The sequence below is a fragment of the Sceloporus occidentalis genome, unplaced genomic scaffold (assembly GCF_023333645.1).
Source record: "Sceloporus occidentalis isolate IW3139 unplaced genomic scaffold, rSceOcc1.0.p SCAF_60, whole genome shotgun sequence".
NCBI classification, from domain to species: Eukaryota; Metazoa; Chordata; class Lepidosauria; order Squamata; family Phrynosomatidae; genus Sceloporus; species Sceloporus occidentalis.
In genome coordinates, this window is record NW_028317040.1 from 1,037,824 (window position 1) to 1,059,721 (window position 21,898).

The window sequence follows — 21,898 nt, forward strand, 5'->3', positions numbered from 1 at the left end:
AGGCTGTTAAGGACACAGTGCCTTGGGCACTGAGCTGGTCTAGGGTTTCTCTACTCAGTCAACAAGCATGCAGGAGGTGGGTGACAAAGTCATTGTAAGGACTTACAAATGCAGGAATGTCCCGCAACAAACTGCGTCTTCGATGAAGTCACTCATGAGTAGGCCTCGTCTAGGCCTAACTCGCAGTAGATGGCCACCTTGAGCTTACAGGCTTGTGGAAAACCTGCATATGCACAGACATGCTGGAACAGAAAAGGGCCTTCCCCAAACTGTTCCCATAATGTTAGAAGCACACAATTGTCAAAAATGTATTTGTATGCTGTAGTATTAATATTACCCTTGATTGGAACTAAGGGGCCTGACCAAAACCCTGAAAAAAACCCAGACCATTATCCCTCCTTTAAAGTAGGCACTGTAGGCCACCAAACCCAGATTCACCCATCGCCATCCAGACAGTGAAGCATGTTTCCACTGCTTCAGAGTCTAGTTACAACACTCCAGCCAACACTTGGTATTGCGTATAGTGATCCTCGGCTTGTGTGCAGCTACGCCATGGAAACTCATTTCATGAAGCTCCAGAGGCACAGAGCTTGTGCTGATGTTGCTATGAGCTTCAGAACTCAGTGGCACCGCTGTGTTAGTGTGCATAGTCTACCGCTTCATGGCTGAGCTTTTGCTACTCCTAGATGCTTTCACTTTAAAGTAATAGCACCTACAAAAATTTCACATGCTGACTTGTGTTATCCTATAAAAGTGCCGTGTTTAAAGTCACTTAGCTTGCCAATGTTTGTCTGGAGATGGCATGTCTATGTGCTTGATTTTACACACCTGTTAGCAATGGTGTGGCTGAAACACTTAAGCTGAAATGGTGCTCAAGTGCTTTGTTAAACTGAAAATTATATAAGCCCTCCCCTGACTGGCAGGTCCGGACTGGCCCACTGGGATACTGGGAAATTTCCCGGTGGGCTGGGCGGCCGGCAGACCAACATTCAAAACAGCCGCTGTGCGGCTGCGAGCGGGATTGAAAGCCTCCTCCGGCGCCTAATGAAATTAAAGGGGCTGGCGTGCACGCACCGCGCCGTCCAATGCCCATTCCTCACATGGGACGAAGAGTGCACGCCAGCCCCTTTAATTTTATGAACGCCGGCCTCCACCTGCTGCCCCCACCAAACACCAGGGAGTCAGAAGCAGTGGTAAGTCGGGGGGAAGTGTTTTATGGGGGGCATAAGGCTTTTCTGGAGGCAGAGTGCCCGCATGATATGCCTTTTAACCCCCTTTATGCCACTGCCTCCAGAAATGCCTTTTAACCCCCATTTCTGGTGGCAGAGTGGCAAGCCTGGGTGCAGATGTGCATATCTGGGGAGGGGGCAGGTTGGCAAATAAAAGGAAATAAAAACAAACATTTCTCTATCATAGCTTTTATTAAATATGAAAAAATAGTTTACCTGAATTAATAAAGAAATAAAAGTTTCTTAGAACAATATCGTGAAGAATAATGTGATCACTGTTTTGTTCCACTGAATAAAATGGAACTTTTTGTAGCAAATGTTTTGATTCCATTATGTCTAATGTATTTAAATTATTAGGGCCTGGCATTTTAATACAAATAATGTGATAAAAATGTTTTATAGTTATTTGTATGGCAAATAGTGTGACTATATGAGGCTGGTCTCCAAATGTTTCCAGGGCTGCTTTTCATTCCCAGTCCGGCCCTGCTGACTGGACACTTACAGTATCCCAAAATGAATAGTATTTTGAAACGCGATAAATTACAGAACACTGTAAGCATTATATGTAGCTCTTAGTAATCCAACTTTATATTTGTCAACTCCACTGTGTGCATTACTTTTCGCTACATGTTTACCTTTTGCATCCTTTGTACTTTACATAGCTTGCATTTTTATGGTTCCAGTTAGCACCTTGTGTGTTTGCTGTTGTTCTTCTCCAATGATCTATGGTTCTGCATGTTTTCCTTTGACATGAATGCATGCCTGAGCCATAACTAGGGCTCTTTGCACCTGGGGCAGGATTGGATGTCCCACCCCGTGAAAAAGTCACATCCACTTCTGTAATCAGAAGAGGGCAGCTGGGCATGCTCAATTGCACCTCTCTTCTTGCTCTACCACTAACCCATGGATGGCGTGGCCCTGTTACCCTTCTGTCTGTTTCTCCCCAGTTGTATGTCTGCCATAGCCGTCTTCTAGTTGATTGCGTCAGTTTTACACCTCACAATTTTTCTTACATCTACCAGTGTATGCATCCATATGCCTCTCTTTGTAAACATCCTTCTTCTTCTTTGTGCACATCCCTGCTTTGTCCCACTTCTCTCTATTTTCTCAGAGGAATGAGCAGAGAGCAACAGCCTTCTAGTGACCCTGAGACCTGCAGGTGTTGCAGAAATCTCTGTTCCATGCAGGGGATTAGGTGAGATGGCTCTCAGGGCTGGCGGCAGGATCAGGAGGCTGTGCACAAAGATGACACTGATTCAATGTGATGGGGTCAGGCTGGTCACAGTGTGCAGAGGACAGGCAGAGCAGGGAGAGAAGGAAAAGACACAGCCAGGCAGAGGGAGATAAGGGAAAGAGAAGCAAAGTACAAGAATTGAAAGGAGAGTGAATAAGGAAGCTTAGGAGGGGGTAAAATAGAAAACAGCAGGTTTCTTTTTAAGGTCTATATCAAGAATACATCATGCTGCACTAGCAGCTAGACCAAGTCTGCCACCCCAGAAAAAAAAATAAACCTGCTAGCCCATTGAGCTTGAAATCAGTATGTTATTTACACTGGAAACCATCCAATTATTATTTTTAATATGCCTACAGCCTTAATTTAAAGACAGATACATTACCATTGTATTGTATCCCCTCCAAAAATGAACTGTGACCTAAATCAACCTCAATCAATATAGAAATATATATGTATTGTATTTACAAACACAGCAGTATCCAACATTTTTAATAATGTTACCTGTCTCAATTGTCTAGAAGAATTTAAACTATGCCCCTTGCCTCTGCTGTGTTATAGGAATCTATAATCTTGGTAACTTACCTTGTAATTTAACTATACCCAAGTGCCTGTAGATTGGAAACCTTTTAAACATAGCCAATGTTGCTATATATATATATATATATATATATATATATATATATATATATATATATATATATATATATATATATATCGATTTGTCTTCATATATTGAACTTGTCATACCCTATGCTGTGTAAAAATATAATTAGCATTATTCTTCATTATTATAGCATTATCTTGTAAATTATTTTGAGCTTGGCCCTCCTCCCCAATGTACAAATTGTTATGTGGTACGCTACTTGTTATGTTCTGGTTAACCATTGTAAATGGATCTGGAAAATTATGTTATACAAATCAACAAATAATAATAATAGTAATAATAATAATAAGACTACAGTAGTCAAAAACTCATGTAAAGGTGAAAATTCCAGTCCACTAACTTGGTCAATTTGCAGCTATACCCTCAACTATAATGCAGCTGGAAATGCTTTGCTGTAGAACATGATGGCAAATGTTCCTTTTATTGCTTACTATGAGCTCTACAACAGCTGATTAAATGTATTTTTTCTTTATTTGTTAAAAAAAGTGTTAAAATGAAATATCGTGTTGGCTCGATTATAGGCCGCACCCTTAAAGTTTGGTACTATTTTAAAGAAAAAAATATTTTTAAAGAAAAAATACATGAGTGGAATGGTAAAACAGTATTTTATCTAATGAACAGGAATACATTAGTTTGTCAGATCTATCAGTTTGTCAGCATATGTTATATACAGACAGAAAACCAATAGCCATTTTAAGTTCCCCCCCTTAATTCATAATGCACCTTACTTACAGATATGCCCCTCTGCCCCCTGATATGCCACTATGCCCCCAGATATGCTTTATAACCCCTGATATGCCACTCTGACCCCCAGATATACCACTCTGCCCCTGATATGCTTTATGCCCCCACCCAGATGTGCCACTCTGACCCCCAGATATCCTTTATGTCCCCTAGAAATGCCTACCTGCCCCCCAGATATGCTTTATGTCCCCTAGAAATGCCCACCTGCCCCCTAGAAATGCCCACCTGCCCCCGCAGATATGCTTTATGCTCCCTAGAAATGCCCACCTGCCCTCTGGAAATGCCCACCTGCCCCCCAGATATGCTTTATGCCCTCTAGAAGTGCCACTCTGCCCCCCTGATATCCCACTCTGCTTCCTAGAAGGTTATGTCACACACCGGTGCTCCACCATAGAAGTGCCAGCAGAAGTTCCGTCAGCGGAGGTTGTCTACGCACATCGCACAGATGTCCACGCTGCTGGGGATCTGGATCCTAACCCTGCTGCTTACCTGGCACCAGGGCTAAATGAAAGCGAACAAAAAAACACCCGCCTGGCGCCCGGAACTGCATGTCCCGGGCGTCAGGCGATACGAACTGTGCATCCCTGCGCTAAACCCCGAATATATATTCGGGCCAATACGGTATATGCATTTTTTTTATATTCTAATAATAGAAGTGAAATAGGTAAGTAACTTGCTTGTATGAAGCCATTCCTTGCATTCACATGGCATGCCATATTGTTTCCTTTTTACTTGATACCTTGACAAAGTGATACATGTTGTGTGATCCATTCCATGTCAGTTTTATAATGTTCAGATATCTTTATTACAGCTACTCTTATGTATACTACTATTCATCCTTAAAATGATATCTTCTTCGCTTAGAGACAAGCACGATGACATGACAGAGCATACAGTTAATAAGCTGTCGTTACCACGAGCTGACATATGGATAATGCAACATATTAGATATTCATTGGGTCTGACTTTGCTTCTGGAAGTGAGAAGGTTAAAGTCCCCCTGTCATGCCGGGCAGTGAACATTAACATTCAAACGTTAACTCACATATTCTGAACGGCTTAAAAGGTTAACTGTACATTTTGCTTCTGTAAAGAGCAATTTTGTTGATTATCAGCATTATCAGTACCAGTTTGCTTTTGTTTTTGTGGCAATAGCTGTGAAATAATTTTGTCATTTAAATATCTAAAAAAGGAGAAATAACAAAGTTTTTGCTATCTCCTTGCGCCTGTAGATTTTTTTTTAATTTTTTTTTAGAAAAGAATAGATTCAAGCATTGGTTAATTTATGCACCCATCATTTTCCTTATTATTGGTTCCATGTCTATCATATATTTTGTATATGTTGCTTCCGCCTGTCATTGTGTTACTGTTAATAAGTCTCTATGATTTGACATTCAGGTGTTTGGTTTGCATGTTTGGCAATGACCTTTAATGATACTAGCATCATCTTTCCTGCAAGAAGTCTGTTCACTTCGTCATTACCATGGAAATAGCAGTAAAAGCAGTCCTTCTTCAATACAGGGAGCAAAAACAGTTAACTGTCCCTGAAAATGTCGGTGATATTCCACTAAGGCATCCTTTACAATTCAAATCTACTACCTTTTACAGGAGTGTAGCTAGGAACTATTTGGTTCAACCCTCCCAGGTTTGCTTGGCCTGTGGGTTAATAGCTAATTCTGGACAGTTTACTTATGACTGTAGTTGCTAACACCGCTTGTGCAAGTTATTAGAAACTCAAAAGATAACGGTACATATATAAAACAATAACAAATCCACACAATATATACTTGGGAGCTTTAACCCCTTCGAGACAAAGGCTGATTTTACTTTTTGTACCCTTTGTGACAATGGCCTTTTTAACATTTCTGCGCTGCTTGTGTTTAGCTGTAATTTTCTTCTTTCCCGTTTACTGAACCCACACACATTAGATATTGTTTTTTTTCAGGACAAGAAGGGCTTTCTTTAGATGACATTGTTTTGATTGTATCATATTATTTACTATTATTATTTTATATTATTTACTCTAACTTTTAGTTGAAAAATCTTTTACTCATCTATAAAAGGTAATGAAAAAACCTGCTAAATAGATTCTACTATTTGTCCTGAGTTTAGAAATACCCAATGTTTTTATGTTTTTTTTGCTTTTTTCTACCCATTATGGGGCAATAAGTACAGGTAGCGTTTTGCTATTTCAAAGCCATTTTTTCCAAATCTGGTAATTCTTCCCCCCATGTGCCATTTCGGGTATCTTTGAACCCGGCCAATGCAATTTACCCCATCAAGTCATATATTTTTGAAAACTACACAGCCCAGGGTATTCCAAATGCTAGTATTTTAACTCTTTCCATGCACCATATCTACCACCAGTCTTTGTCAAACTTTATGGTAGTCATTTTTTTGCATTTGTTTTGTCATACACATTTTACTTCAGGTATGAATTAAAATGTTCTAGTTTATGTCACTATCACAAAACACCCCAATATGTGTTCAGCAACATCTCCTGAGCGCAGCGATACCCCACATGAATGATTTTGCCTGGCTGTTTGGGGGCAAAAGGGCCACATTTGGGGCATGCGCATTTTTCAATGTTGAACTTTGGCATTTGGGGATCCACTGCCCATGCCCTATTTGGTACATCTTTGAGCCGGGCCATTTCAGTGTGCCCAATAAACCCATATATTTTTGAAAACTAGACACCCCAGGGTATTTCAAATGCTAGTATTTTAACTCTTTCCATGCACCATATCTACCACCAGTCTTTGTCAAACTTTGTGGTAGTCATTTTTTTGCATTTGGTTTTCCACACACATTTTAATTCAGGTATGAATTAAAATGTTCTCGTATATGTCACTATCACAAAACACCCCAATATGTGTTCAGCAACATCTCCTGAGTACAGCGATACCTCACATGAATGATTTTGCCTGGCTGTTTTGGGGCAAAAGGGCCACATTTGGGGCATGCGCTTTTTTCAATGTTGAACTTTGGCATTTGGGATCCACTGCCCATGCCCTATTTGGTACATCTTTGAGCCAGGCCATTTCAGTGTGCCCAACAAAACCATATATTTTTCAAAACTAGACACCACAGGGTATTTTAAATGCTGGTATTTTAACTCTTTGCATGCACATATTTTACCACCAGCATTTTTTCAAAGTTTGCAGTAATATTTTTGTGTGTGTATTTTTCCCACACACACCTACTTTATGTATGAATTTACAGCTCCTGGTATATGCCGCTGTCACACGACACCCCATAATGTGTTCAGCAACATCTCCTGAGTGCAGTGATACCCCACATGCATGGGTGTGTCATTTTTTGGGGGAACTAAAAGGCCACATTTGGTACGTGTGCATTTTTCTAATTGGAAATTAGATGTGTGGCCATCCTTCCCCCCGTGTTAATTGGGACGTTGTTGAACCTGGCCCATTCAATTTACCCCATCAAATCATACATTTTTTAAAAGTAGACACCCCACGGGCATTTAATATGCCAGTATTTTAACTCTTTCCATGCGAGAATTGTTTTAAGCTAATATGCTAATTTTAGGACTTGCTCACAAAAATATATTTTTTATATATATATATATTTTTTTTTTATTTTTTTTTAAAAAAAATTTAACATTTTTTTTCAACTTGGAGGTTCCCCTGATAGTGACATCAGTGGGAAATGATTTTTACATTTTACTGTTTTTTTACTATTTTTTTCTAATTATTATTAATTTTATTTTATTTTTTAATTTATTTTTACTAATCACACTGTGATTAGAAAGCTGGGCTCCATTGACTTGCATGGTGAATGCAGTACCTGTATTCAACCTGCAAGTGGAGCCAAAGTTCTCTAGATGGTCTGGACTATCTAGCGAACTTTTAAAATTTGTGGTTCCTGTTACAGGACGGCGGCCATCTTCCTTGATGGCGAAGATTGCCGGCAGAAGGTTAGTGTTTGGTGTCGCTGGATGCCTCCTGATCGAGGCATTCCAGCGACACCATTTAAGTTTAGGAGGCGATCGTCGATCGCCTCCTAAACGCTTTTAAAACGGGCGTCCGCCGCCATACAAAGAATGGCGGATGTTGACGCCCCGTGGAGGGGCCAGAGATGGCCCCTTCGTGCCGATCGCGGCGTTGCTGAATGCCTCGAGGTCGAGGCATTCAGCAACGCTTTTTGGGTGCAGAAAGCGATAGTAGATCGCTTTCTGCACCCGTTTAAAGACGTGCCGGTCCTGGCACGTCAATTGTCGTAAAGCACATGCTTTTCCGTGCCGTGCCAGGACCGGCAATTGTCATTAAGGGGTTAAAAAAACCCAAAATGTGGCGCTAACCATCATCATAGCGGAGAGCTTCAACTTCTCAGATTGTCATTTTTGGGTTTCACGCTTGACAATCTGGTGAAGCTCATGAGCATTCTACACAGACAATAACTTTGTGGGGTTTATTTACTAAACTAGTCAGTATATAAATGTGTGTTGATAAATTGAAATTACAATTTTTTGCTGCACCCAGATCATGCCCCATCTTCCCTTTGCATCACCTTTGTCTTGATATATGAAATTGTGGCTGCTTCAGTGTTTTGAGAAGCATGGCAGTAAAGCCAGGCCTGACCAAGCACTTAAGAAAGATTACAACACGGCTCCTTTGATAATGAACACTTACAACAAAAACATGCTGTGTGCGGGCCCATGTTGCAGCCCATGTCAGCTTGCAGTAATAATTTTTCATAACTGTTCCCTGAAAAGCTGTGTGGCAAGTTATAAGGACAATAATTTATTTAGTGGAGATCATGTTAAAGCAGCACTATATCTTTTGCCAAATATCTGCAATAACAAAAGTTGGAATCAGCTGCTTTAAATAATGATTTTCAAAACCATTTGTCAAGTCAAGTCAATTAGATGATTCCAAATTAAGGAGCAGCTGCTATCTCCATTCTCCCGCTTTACTTGAAGTTTTGAGAAACTTGAGATTCAAGATGGAAAAAAAAATCCAGAAAAAATATCACCCTCCAGCTGTGTCAGTGGCTTTGTGGCTCCAAAATGGCCAAGTGCCAGAAGATTACATACTGAACTATCGTGGACCTCTTTAACATTCCTATAGCCTGATCACCATTTATCAGTGGGGTTTTTCTGAACGCTCCGCATAGTGCACTAACATTGTTAGAATGGCTCGATTCTTGGAGTAGTGCAATAATTTCCATACACAACCTATAAAATTTAATTTATCTTGATCTCCTACTACAAAATGCATGCTACATCTTTAACTCCTTCTTTACTAAGGGTATAGTGTTCCCTAAAACCTGGAGCTTTTTCACATTTGTAGCATTTACTCGTTCAAATATGATTTCCCTTTTTTATTTTTGGTGTACTTCCACAATTTGACAGAAAGGCAAATGACTCCTGGGCTGTTCTGATTAGTAGATTTGGAGATTCTGGGCCACTACCAGGAGTCTTTTCTGTGTTTTACTTTCATATATGGTCACCAGGGTGCATTTTGTAATAAGGACTTTTGGCCGCATTAACTTTATATACTTTCTTGTCGCCTTTTAAAGAGGAACTCTCATTTATTTTTTGCTGGTGATATAGTTATGCAGTCTGTAGCTGACCTTGTTTTACGTGCTTAGTAGGTAGATGTTAGGTGAAGCACCTCTATTTTTCACAGGTGTCCTTACTTTCTGGTTCCCTTTATGTGCACAGCCTGCAGTAACTTCTTTCTTTAAAGCTCTCCACCATTGCTTCTCCCAGCCCGACTTCTGGGTGGTACTATCCTATGGTGAGTTCAGATGGCACATACGTGAAGTTGCGTATTTATAGGCTTTTTTGGCAAAACGCGGTTTTCAATATGGGAAGACATATGTACATTTTAGGCTACATTGTATGTGATCTGCAATATCTACGAGGTTTCCAGGTCACAAGGGCAAGCTTGGTGAGTCCCAGCGTACTATGAGTAGGTGAGTACTTTGAACATTGTTGCACGTAGACCACGTAGAAGACAGTACATAACATATGGCAGGGTAGGCTCAAAGATGATAGGGTTAAATGTATTTTATGATATAATATTATAGTTTAGAGTAATTCTTTATCAGTGTACTGTAAAGCTACAGCCCACCAAAGTCGTTAGAAAAAATACTCCAGATGCAGAGAACAAATGTTTTAACATCTCCTTCCAGTCTCTCTCAGTGACAGTGCCTGGAATAAATCATTGTTCTGTCATTTTCCAGCTATAAGTACAATCTTTGTGGTGAACACAAGAACAGGTGATCAGACAGAGCGGCTCTAAAGCAAGTAGGAGGAGAGGCAGAAAATGAGAAGCAATTATTGAGAAGACCCTCAAGCGCATGCTGCACCTATTTAGCTACACTTCATGTGTCTACTTCAGGGGGGACTAAGTGGCTCTCTACCAGCAGGAGAGCAGAAAGAGCTATATTTGTACAGTGCAAAGTACAAACTGTACTCTAGGCCATTTAGATTATCAGATGCTATATAAAAAAACAAAATTGTCAACAACAGTGCTTTACTATAACATTGCTGAAAATCAAATCCACAAGTTATTATCATTATTTATTATTATTGTGAATTCTACTTGTTGCAGGTCAGTCCTTTCACAAGCTTTAATGCATATGATAGCCCCCTGGGCCCTTTAATTTTTGTCTGGCTCATTTTGTAAATGCATTGGGGGATTCTGCAGAATCTGAGTACATCAAAATGCCCCTTTAAAGTGCTGGGGTTGTTTTTTTGGTCCCAGTTTGGTCCTGGGTGTATCACTACTAAAGAAATGACAGCGCATGGATTTTGTTTTCCCCTTCAAATTGCTATTGCAGATGGAGTTTCTTCAGATTTTCTCCCTGCTGACTGGGTCTACTACAATATATTCTTAAGGAGTGCCTTTGATGCACTCAATTTATTCTCCATTACAATGGAATTTACTAATTACTCTGCCTTTCTTCAATATCTGTCCATATTTATTTAAATACATATGGAACTCTGGGCCCATATGTCATGCACATGTATACTATATGAGTAGAAATATGTGCATTTCAGCCATAATTATTGAGTTTGGTGGTTTAAGACACACCCATTGCTAATAGTTATATAAAATCAAGCACATAAACATGTTATCTCAGTAGACAAGCATTAGCAGTTGAATGTGTCGTACTGAAGAGCTCAGTGACTTTAAAGGTGGCACTGTCTGTTAAGCAAGCCAAGGTCAATGTCCAGAGAATCCAAAAAACAAGTATCCAGCAAGGATGTATGGGAATACAGGAAGGGACTTGAATAATCAAGCAATATTGGATCATTGCTGGAGGTTTAAATGGCCCACCAAAGCCTGACTCCTCCCCCAGCCCTCCTTCTCCTATATTCATAGTTAATGGTGACCTGTCCGTCACCGCTTATCCCCCCCCGGTCTGCCCTCCTGCATCATCGGACCACAGGACACGCGTGTGTGCCGCAAAAGAGGCCGGAGATGTGGCCTAATCTTAGGTGCCCAGTGGAGTCCGTCCTGGGTGAAGATACCCGCGGATGACGGGGAACCAAGGTAGATTCCTGACACCAGTCCTCTGTAGCATCACTCACTATAGAGTTCCAAACTGCTGCTAGAAGCAACATCAGTGCACATGATTTGGGAGGTTAGTCTAGTCCCTTAGTTGCAGTGAAGGGCAGTATTAATGCAACAGCATACAAAAACAATTGTATGCTTCCAACTTTGTGTGAACAGTTTGGGAAAGGCCCTTTTCTATTCCAGCATGACTGTGCTCCAGTGCACAAAGCAAGGTTCATAAAGACATGGTGGGATGAGTTTGGTGTGGTAGAACTTGACTGGCCAACACAGAGCTCTCACCTCAACCCTATTAAACACTTTTGGGATGAACTGGACTGAAGATTTCAAGACAGGCCTTCTTGTCCAGCAAATATTCCCACAGAAAAGCTCCAAAATATTGTGGAAAGCCTTCCTAGAAGAGTAAGGGATGTGGGCTCCATATTAATGCACATGGTTTTGAAATTGAATGTTCAACAAACTCATATAGGTGTGATGGTCCGGTGTCCACATACTTTTGATTATATAGTGATTATCAGCCATGTTTGTGATGTAGTAGCCATTTTCTTCTTCCCAAAGCAGCACATTGCATTGCATTACCATGAAGTCATAGGAAAGTGACACAAAGCAAAAGAGTATGGCCAGAGTTCTCAGACTGTGGGTGAAAACTTTTGATCTCCATGTATCATTACTTTCTTCATAAGCTCTGTACTAAGAGGACTTCTAGACAAAGTCATTATATGTGCGCAAAAGTGAGACTGAGGAATGACCTACTGCAGGCAGTTCAGTTTGCCATGCTTTACGATGCCTACATTTGTGATGATGACGTAACGCAGTACACAAAAAGACTGGGAAGGTCATTTTATGGGATTGAGGAAGCAATAAAATAAATAACAAATTACAATCTATATGCTAATTATTGAATTTCAAATAGTAGCTTTAAAAATAAAAAATCACAAAAAAACATAGTATAACAACATAAAAGTGGAAAAAGGCAAGTGCTTCATAACATACAAAATGAAACAGTTATGGGGAATATTATTTATCCAGTTCAAATACTTTCCTTAAGGATGGATGCTATAACTTGCCAATGCCTAGCATGCAGCTAGAGCATTCCTGACTGTCTGCTTACAAGGGTGGTGAGACGCTCAATATGCCTTTACTAGCTGATTTTTTCCCCTGAATGGATGAAAAGCACCTGCTAACTTCAAACCAAAAAGGACTGATTTTACAGCATGTCCCGGGGCAATGCACAATCATACCCTGCTTGCTGTGTTCAAAGGTGTCCCGTTTTAAAAGACTGCTCTACTTATCGATTATTGGATTCTAGGTAGCCAATTTTCTAGAAGAATATAGATATTTTTAAGAGAGTTTAATAAAATGTGTAATGGTTTACAGAGAAATAATATCAGGAAAGATGAAAAAAGAGAAGATGAGTGGAAGATTTGTGGAAAAGCCTTCCAGCAGTAGTGGTAGATGATAACACAGTGGGGTAATTTAACTCTGGATGCAATAGGCATATGGCTATCTCGAATATTAGACAAGAGCAAGGTCGAATGGTTGAGCTTTCTTACAGCAGGTAAAAATTGACAGACTAGAGATGCGAAATGGTTCGTTAACTGCTGTCAAAATCTATATTTCTAAGCATTAACAGAGTTGTTGTTTTTTAAAAAAAATATTGTTCCTGTTTAAATCTCTCAACGCTATGATTCAAGAGAAATACTTGAACTAAACAGTATGATTTGTACAGCCTGTGTACTATATTCATGAGGTTCTAGGTAACTGGATGGATAGCTCAAAAATGAAGAGCACTTAGTCCCCAGGTGTGTCAATAAAATCCACAAGTTATACAATATTCTTGTACTCATTGGGTTAAAATAATCCTTTCACACAAAACACAGTGATTGCTGTCAAATTCTGTGCTTATTAAGTGGTCTTTGAATACATTAACACAAAGCTACAAGGCAATTGTTCTGTTCACTGTCATTATTACAATATCAAAATGAACAGATATTAATTAAATACATATTCAATTATTTAAGACTCATTTAAATCAAATTAAGGAAAATACAGCTGAGAAAAATCATCTTACATCTCATAGGAAAATAATGCAAGCATGGCTGAGTGACATTTTTGAACCTATGCAAAAAAACCATCTTGGCATGATCCAGAATTACATGCAAATGGGGACTAGGTAGAACAGAGCCCTATGTTACGAAAAAAAGTTGAAAAAAGGATTTAAGGATTGAAACGTTAAATGAGAGTTATGACATAAAAGTAGAGAAGGGGGTTTAGCCAGTGTTAGGTAATGTTGGAAACAGCATCTTCCAGCAACATTGACTCTCATCAGTAATTCTGATTCAGCCTTGCAGTATAGATTTCATAATGGTCCCCATGTAAAGACGAAGTTAATCTCAAATTTTCCAACCCACGTTACCTGGGTGAACAGGTAGATGTTTATGCATTTTCCATCCTTTTTGTAAAGAGGGACAAATAGACTGATAGGGGAGATATCAGAGTGGCAAAGTAAACAGAAGCTATGTGCTAATCAAATTATAGAAACAGGGTTTGTAATCTCCTGACAGAAAAGGAAAAGTAGGATTAAAATTGGAAATACATTTCTTTTCTTGGAGCTGAGTTTTGACCTTATAATAATGGGATTAAAGAGCTTTCCAAGTGGAAATCAGCATTCAGATACTGTGTATAAGAAGCCTTTATTTTGTGACACAAATTGCATTACTGTTTTTTCCTTTGTAGATACTGCCACCAAGTGTTAATCCAAGGAAATTACATTTGCAGGCCTAGAAATGTGGTCTCTGTTAAACAAACGTGTGAGCATCAAAGGTTTCAATTGAAAACTGTAGACTTACAGGGGGAGGATAGCAAAAAGGAGAAACATTAAAATGTAAAGGGATTTAACAAAGTAAAGGAGGGGTGTTTATTTCAAAGGAAGAGATGTTAGAATAAGAGGGCCAGAGGTTTAGGTGTAATGTAAGGAACTTTTACCTTACGGAGAGGGTGGGGGTAGTTAACACGCATGGAAAGGCATAAAGCTATCCTGAATATAAGACAAGACCAAGGACTGATTATGGTCCATGACTTCTTATCTACTGTCATATTCTGTGTTTTCCTTGCATATCCACATATAGACATTTATTAGATAAGAGTAACAATGATCTGAAGCTATATTTATATGGACACCATATTGTTTTTGGACGCCAAGAAGCAGTATCTGACTTTGCCCACTATCTGCACCATTGACAATGTATAAGGGGCTAGCCTCCAATTTGTTTCAGGGGACCATCTCTAGATTTGCAGATACATGTTTGTTAACAAAATATACAGTACTCCTAATGACGTTTCATAGATCAGTGGGGTTACTTTGAACCTGTCTTAACGTTATGTTGTTGTGGAATCTATATTTATATGGTTCTCTATCTCTTTCTCATGAAAGCACGACCCAGACGTTTATGGTCATAATTTTTTCATAAAATACAGTCTATAGGCAGATAAATAGATAGCTAAATTGAGCTTTTCTGTGTCTTTACCAGTTTTGTATTGAATGTGAAAAATAAGACTAAAGATGAATTGTTTCAAGAAGTATGAATGTAAAAATTCCATAACAAGAGATAATGTACATAAGGATAAAACAGCAACAAACTCTGAATATACAGAAATGGGTCATTGTCAAAAAGGAGAGCACACAATACTACTTAAGGCTGCTTTTATAGAAGCATAGAATTATAGACTTTTTCAGAAGAGTTTCCTCTTATTGCTTTTTTGCGCCAGGGGATGTAACATCCATTCAGAGGGTTAAACTTAGGCCATTTAGTTTACCCTGAGGCAAAGAATAAGTGACACGTGATTATGTTTAGCCAAGATTCAATTAATTTTAGCCAGTTGCCTGTGCTCAAACAGGGACGACCTTCAAACCTGACTTACAAAACATAAAAGAGGTACATTAATATGACTTGGAAGCTTTACAGTTCATGTAGCAACCAGTTTGTATGACATTCAGTATGCATAGCGTTCTTCATTATGACCTTTAAGAATACATACAATTGACATACATTCCCTACGTAATCACACAATATAAAATAATTTTATTTTTGATAACTATTTGCATGACTGTATAGTCTCATTCTTAGTTGGAGCAGTTCTAAGGTGTATTATGTTTCCTAGCTAGCATGGCCCTCATGGGGAATGGAAGCCATGACTGCTGACCTATCCCATGCACAGGGGCACACATTATTGTAAATGGGGCCAACAAAGGGAGTGTATTTCCACCTCACCTCCTCTTTCCGTGCAGGAACAGCAGCAAAGGTCACAGGCATTTTACTGCCAACCTTCCCCTAATATGTTATAATAATGACTGTGGTACAATGGTTATTTGTAATTTGGGAGAGGCAGTCCAGGCACAGCTTAAGGCATACGTGGGACTCAGGGTGTGGAACTGCCTGCGAGATACCCCTTAAGGCTTTCTACAGCTGACGTTGTCTTCAGGTTTTCTCGATAAATGACTGTGGCCTATCCATGTGTCCAGCGAGGTTATTTCTTGGGTTAGGTTTGGATTTCAGGTCTTGGTAATGTAGTCAAGGGTGAAAAAAGGAAGCTCTTTTCAGAGATGGGAGCAAGTTTCTGTACAATAACACCATTGTTTGTAGCAAGGCTTATGATAGTCATAAGTGCCACAAGTGCTTATGGAATATTTACAAAAATGTCTGCCGCAAAGCTTTTTGCTGCCTACCAGTCAAGTATATAAGTAAAAATATTTTTGGGGCCCCACACAAGAGATAAATTTTGCTTTAGTCGTGTTCAGAAAGAGGTATATTCATTTGTTAATATATTGATACACCTCTTCATGCTGATGAGGACTCATAAGATCAATGGGTGCCCTATGTAGCCATTTATGCCACCTGCTATGCCTGAGGATCCCTCAGTTTATTTGCTTTCAAATAGAAAAAAAAATATTGAGAGACGTACTATAGAACCTTTGCTGTAATTTCTATGATGTAAACCTTTATCAATGGGCTTCCTATTTCCTTGTACCGCAATACAATATTATTCACTTTCCAGTGAAGAGGTTAAGTCATTATGTTAGGCTTAAATTAGCTCAAGAAGCTAAAGCACAGAAATAAGAGGGCCTCTAAAAATGGCCACCGCTTGAATGCAGCTGTGTAACTCTCCTTGACCAGTGTGACTCTGGGATCAAATTAGCACTGTTTTCTGTTGGGAGCTGTATGCATTGCACATTACTTGATATTCCTCTAAGGCGTCTTGGTGTATATGTGAGAAGCTGCTAAATGCAAAAATATTGCATTAGGAAGCTTACACCACATGCTGTTGAGAAGCTGATAGCTGGCCGAGCGCTTTCCCAATGCTGTGTTACAGAACAGAGGTGTTCTGCTTGGTCCTAGAGACCGTATGATATCAGGATCTTGCTGTCTGAGCACATCTGGATCGGTCATTAGCAAATATGGGTCAGTCAAAATGATTGAGTCAGTGATTTGCTCAGCAGGAATATACCATCAATAGGACCTCTTGTGGGGTCCCAAGCCCTGTGGTTGTGTACAGTGGCTATTAAGAACGGCTCAATTTATTGCCAAGAAGGCCTCAGAGACCTTCAAGTCATAGGATTTGATAGCTTCAATGCACACTCCTCAGTGAGACAATGAGCACAGAGGAATAGATGATGCAGTGCTTCAGACACAAGATAATAAAACATGCCTTGTCTGATCACTTGTTGAATGAAGCAGAGATAACCCCCTGTCAGAGAGCTGCGTAATTAGCTGCAAATCGCACTGAAACCCACTATATCCCTCGCTCTAATCCCTTCTTATCTCTGTGAAATGCTGGCTGAGTCCTCGATTGATGGGTGAGAAGACAAGGCTGAGGAATTGCAGCTATCAATTAGAATCACTTAGAAATGCTGATTAGTATTTTTAGCTTTGATAGGGCCTCCTTACCTCACTGATGAAGCTCATCAACAGAACAGGAATTTAATTGATTTGTTGTTTGAAATGCTAGGGTGAATACAGGTACCCTACAAAATAAGATGGTCAGGTGACCACCTAGAAGTGTGTCAATGAATGTGGCCCAACTCTTAGAATCAGGGCACCAAACGGTTCATTGCTTAGTTTTTGATGCATTTCAGGTGTTGGGCATTTAATGGTTGCCAGTCACTCAAAAAACTAAATACTACCATTTAGTATTTGTGATATATTAATGTAGGTCAACACCTTCAGCCCTATTCAACACAATGGTGCTTTATAATTAGTAATAACAGTAATAAGCGTATTATCTTAGAGACTAACAGTTGTAGAATGTGGAACCTGATCCCTCTCGGATCTGAAGTGATTTCTCATCACCGGCTATCATTGTAGCACTTTTCCCCTTTATTTTATGAACACTGTGTAGTACTCCATCTCTAGTACTGAACATCTGACAGACCTAATCAATTTGGTAATCCAAGTAATGCAGTTTATTGATAAATCCAAAGGTCATCTCTCTCCTAGAGTTACCCACTGTTCTCTCAGCTTCTGAATAACTACACAGTGGAAGACGATAGTATTTTATTTATTTATTTTGATGGTGTTAAGCCAAGGAAATACAATGTTTTGTAAAGTGCAGACAACTTAACCCTTTGGGAGGATTCTTGTTCATATAGGTACATTCTTCAGTGTGGACGTTTTCTAAGATTGATGGTAAATACCTGGTGGATCAGATTAGGATCAGACATATGTGAAAATGTAAGATTAACAAGATCGTTTTTTACCATATTGTTTAATTTCTTCACTGCCTTTGTTTTTGAGGTTAGACTCGTGTGTTTGTCCATTTAAAAAGTACAGACTGGGAGCTGTGTAAAGCAACAACAAATCCTGGCTAACACCAACTTTTCTTTTGACACTTGCTACATTTGACTCTCTTTGTCACTTGGTAAATTCTTTTCTCCCCCATAATATTTTGGACTCGGCAAAGACCTTTGACACGGTTGCTTCATTCAGACTGGTGCCTCAACAAAAACATTTTGTAAACAGATATGGGATTGGTTGTAGTTCAGGAAACAGAGAGAAGTTATTAATGATCTATACTCAGCAGGTGCAGTCACTAGCCTAGTCCGGAGGGATTTGCAAAGATCTTATACAATGAGAAGCATTATTATTCACATTCCTAGTAATGAGAGAGGAGATGCAAAAGTGGCATTAACCCCTCCTGACAGCGGGACCAGCAACACATAGCTTTGCAATCCATTACTGGGCCCATCTGTTGCTCAATGTGATGTGTTATTGAGTGTGTTACGAGAAGCTACACAGATTGATCACAACTAATTAAAACCCATTTAAATGATACTTAGGAAATATACAAAAATAAAAACTATATCTGCCTGTTCTGAGCACCAGGACATTACATCACATTGACCGAATTCCATCTTTTAAGGATTACGGTATTAATCCTCTAAAACAATTATTGTCTTTTATTTATGTAGCTCCAACAATTTACACAACAATTGTTGCATTACATATATTCAAGGGGTTTGACAAAAAAAAGAACTGATAGACCGAAACAAAATGTCTGTCTTAGCTGTATAACCATACCTGGAAACTTGTTGGCTCTGGCTACCTGACTGATGTCGGGTGCAGTTCCGCTGATGTTGGTGGGCGCTCCTGCTGACATCGTTAGGTGTTCCAGCTGACGTCGGGCGGTCTTGCTGATGTCAGTGGGTGTTCCTGTCAATGTTGCGGGAAACACCACCATTTAATGGGTGGGAAGTGGGGCGTGTCAGGACCCTACTGCTGCGAGGATTCGGATGTGGACCTGGAGAACTGGAGAAGCAGTGCTTCTCCTGGAGTCTCCGGCAAAACCCGGAGAGTTCCCAGGTTTGTGTATAACTCTCATTTTACTGCTTGCTATAGTTTTACATTTTATTTATACAGCGCCATCAGATTTTATAGCACTATTACAATAAGTGAGGCTAAAACTTAACAACATCATTAAAACTGACAATATACAAATTTGATAATATTAACACATTTGAAGGTATACTGGTGCAAAACAAAAATATGAGTGTTAAGGTACAAAAATACTTTTTTGATGCATCTTATGTGCATCCATACATTGACACCACCTTGATGCTCCACTGGAACTAGCACAACTTAAAAACAAGAGTTGCAGCGTTTGTAAGTGGTTCCCTAAGGTTATGACCATGGTCATGGAAAAAATGCATCCTTGTTTTCTCAAACCTTGATGGGATAAGGGAAGTAGAAAGCAGAGTCTGTCAGAGCTGCTATGTCCTGTCCTCAGGCTCTACCTTTGTAGGGGTGAAGGGTTACCTTTGAACAGACAACTGTTTAACATTTGCCTGGGTGGGAGCTTCCGACGCAAAGAATTCTGGCACATATTAGATTAGATGTACTTCTTCAGGAGGCAAGGGAAGTAAGGAATATCCTGAGCACCGAAAAGGATAAAGCATAAAAAAACTGCCAAAAGACCATATAAATGAAAACTAAAGCTAGCTAGGCATCATAAGATGTGTGGGTAACAGCTCCTGGAATTACATTTCTAATTTCATTATTAATATTTTTGTACCTTATATAGTGGGTGTTATTCTTTTGCCAGAAAGCAACAATACTCGATTCTTACCAGAAATTAACGTAAAACTTTACACTTTTGCTACTCCCACAAATGTATTGGGACATACCTTTATTTCGTTGTCTACTACCTGAATTAATTTTACTATTATTAACTGCAATATTTGCAATATTTGCTGGAAGATTCCTATGCTCTAAGTGTTTAACCTCCGTGCATCTGGCAGACAGCTAACAGAATATTCCAGTCTTTCAGTGAGCTGGATTTAATTTTTTTCTGTTGTTTTTGTTTCAAAACGGGGATTGTTTGGCAAAAAAGTAAATTGAATTATGTTTTCAGAACGATGTTACAGATAGAAATCAAAGAGACGCAGAGTGAACCGGTAAGTTGATCTGTGTCTATCCGAGTAGGAGATCCCAGATTTGACCTGGTCTAGACTTCACTTCTTGTCTTAATTAACATCGCTAGAGTTTCTCCTCAGAGTCACTGGATTACACCCAGGTGTCCAGTGACCAAGACCTTATTGGTTTTTTTATAGCTAAAAATAGTAACAAAATGGACACCACTATTGTTATAGTTTCATAACAGCATGATAGAAAGAAACTATTAGTTGTCAACTACCTCAGGTTGAAAGGAAGAAAGAAAAAGTGAGAAAAGAAAGAATGAAAAAATAAATAGAGCGAAAGAGGAGAGGAGGAAAGAAAGCAAAATAACAGTTAGTTGACAACTTCACTAGGTTGGAGAGGAATAAAGAAGGAAAGAAAGAAAGAAGGGAAAGAAGAAATAAAGATAAGGGGGAGGAAGGAAAGAAGAAAGAAAAGGATAAGGGAAGGAAGAAAAAGAGAGAGAAGAGAAGAAAGAAGGATAAGGGAAGAAAGAAAGACACTAACTCGTAGTTGTCAACTACCCTCGGTTGATGGGACAGTCTTGATTGTGGGAGACATTTTAATGCGACAGAATGTTGGAAACTAAAGTGTCCAGTAAATCTAAAACCAACTTTATGTAGTTTTTATTCTCATAAAACAACTGGATGTACATACATTTAAACATTAAAAAGAGAAAGTTTTATGTTTCAAGTTAACATGTCTTAGTAACTGTTCATTTCTGCATGATTAATGAGCTATTTAAATAGTTAAAACATTTAAACAATGCCAAAGAATTAACTGTACAAGTTAATATGCACGTTTACTAGGATGTAAACATACATGAGTGTGAGTTTTATGGTTGTAGAGCCCTGTGACATAGTCATGCACACCAGACGTTCTAAGTTTTCTAAAAGAGTGTCAGAGAGGAAAATGCGGTCAACATAATTTAGATCTACAATAGTTGCCTTCACATGAACATTGGTCACCTATCTTGGTCACCTATTTTGTGTCACATGATACTAATAAAAAAAATAATGAAAAACAATTTGCCCTTTCAAGATGTTTATTTAGTTTTGCATATTTGTCACATTTAATTGTTTCAGATCATCAAACTAATTTTAATACTGAACAAAGATTACCTGATAAAACAGAAGTGTACACACTGCACAAGGAAGGAAAAACAAAAAATGTTCATAGTGTATTAAAAACAGGTATTTGTCTGTAATCTTCCTGAGGCTTTACTGGGAGGCACTTTGCTTATTTTTTACAGGGGGGACCATATAGCAATTGAGGTGAGATACCCTGGAAATAAGGACATACTCTGATGCTTGACGGGTACAAGTCTTTTCTCGACCTAAACTACTATAACTATAACTCTTGTATTGTCTGCAATACCTGTGAACAAATACAGAGAATTAAAACAAATAGGCATATATTAATGAAAGATGCATTGCATTCACTCTTGCTGACATCAGTTGAGTGCCATTAACTTCAGCTTTCATTCAGCTCTATCACCTGTAACATCTGGTGTAACTAGTAAGTGAAGCATAG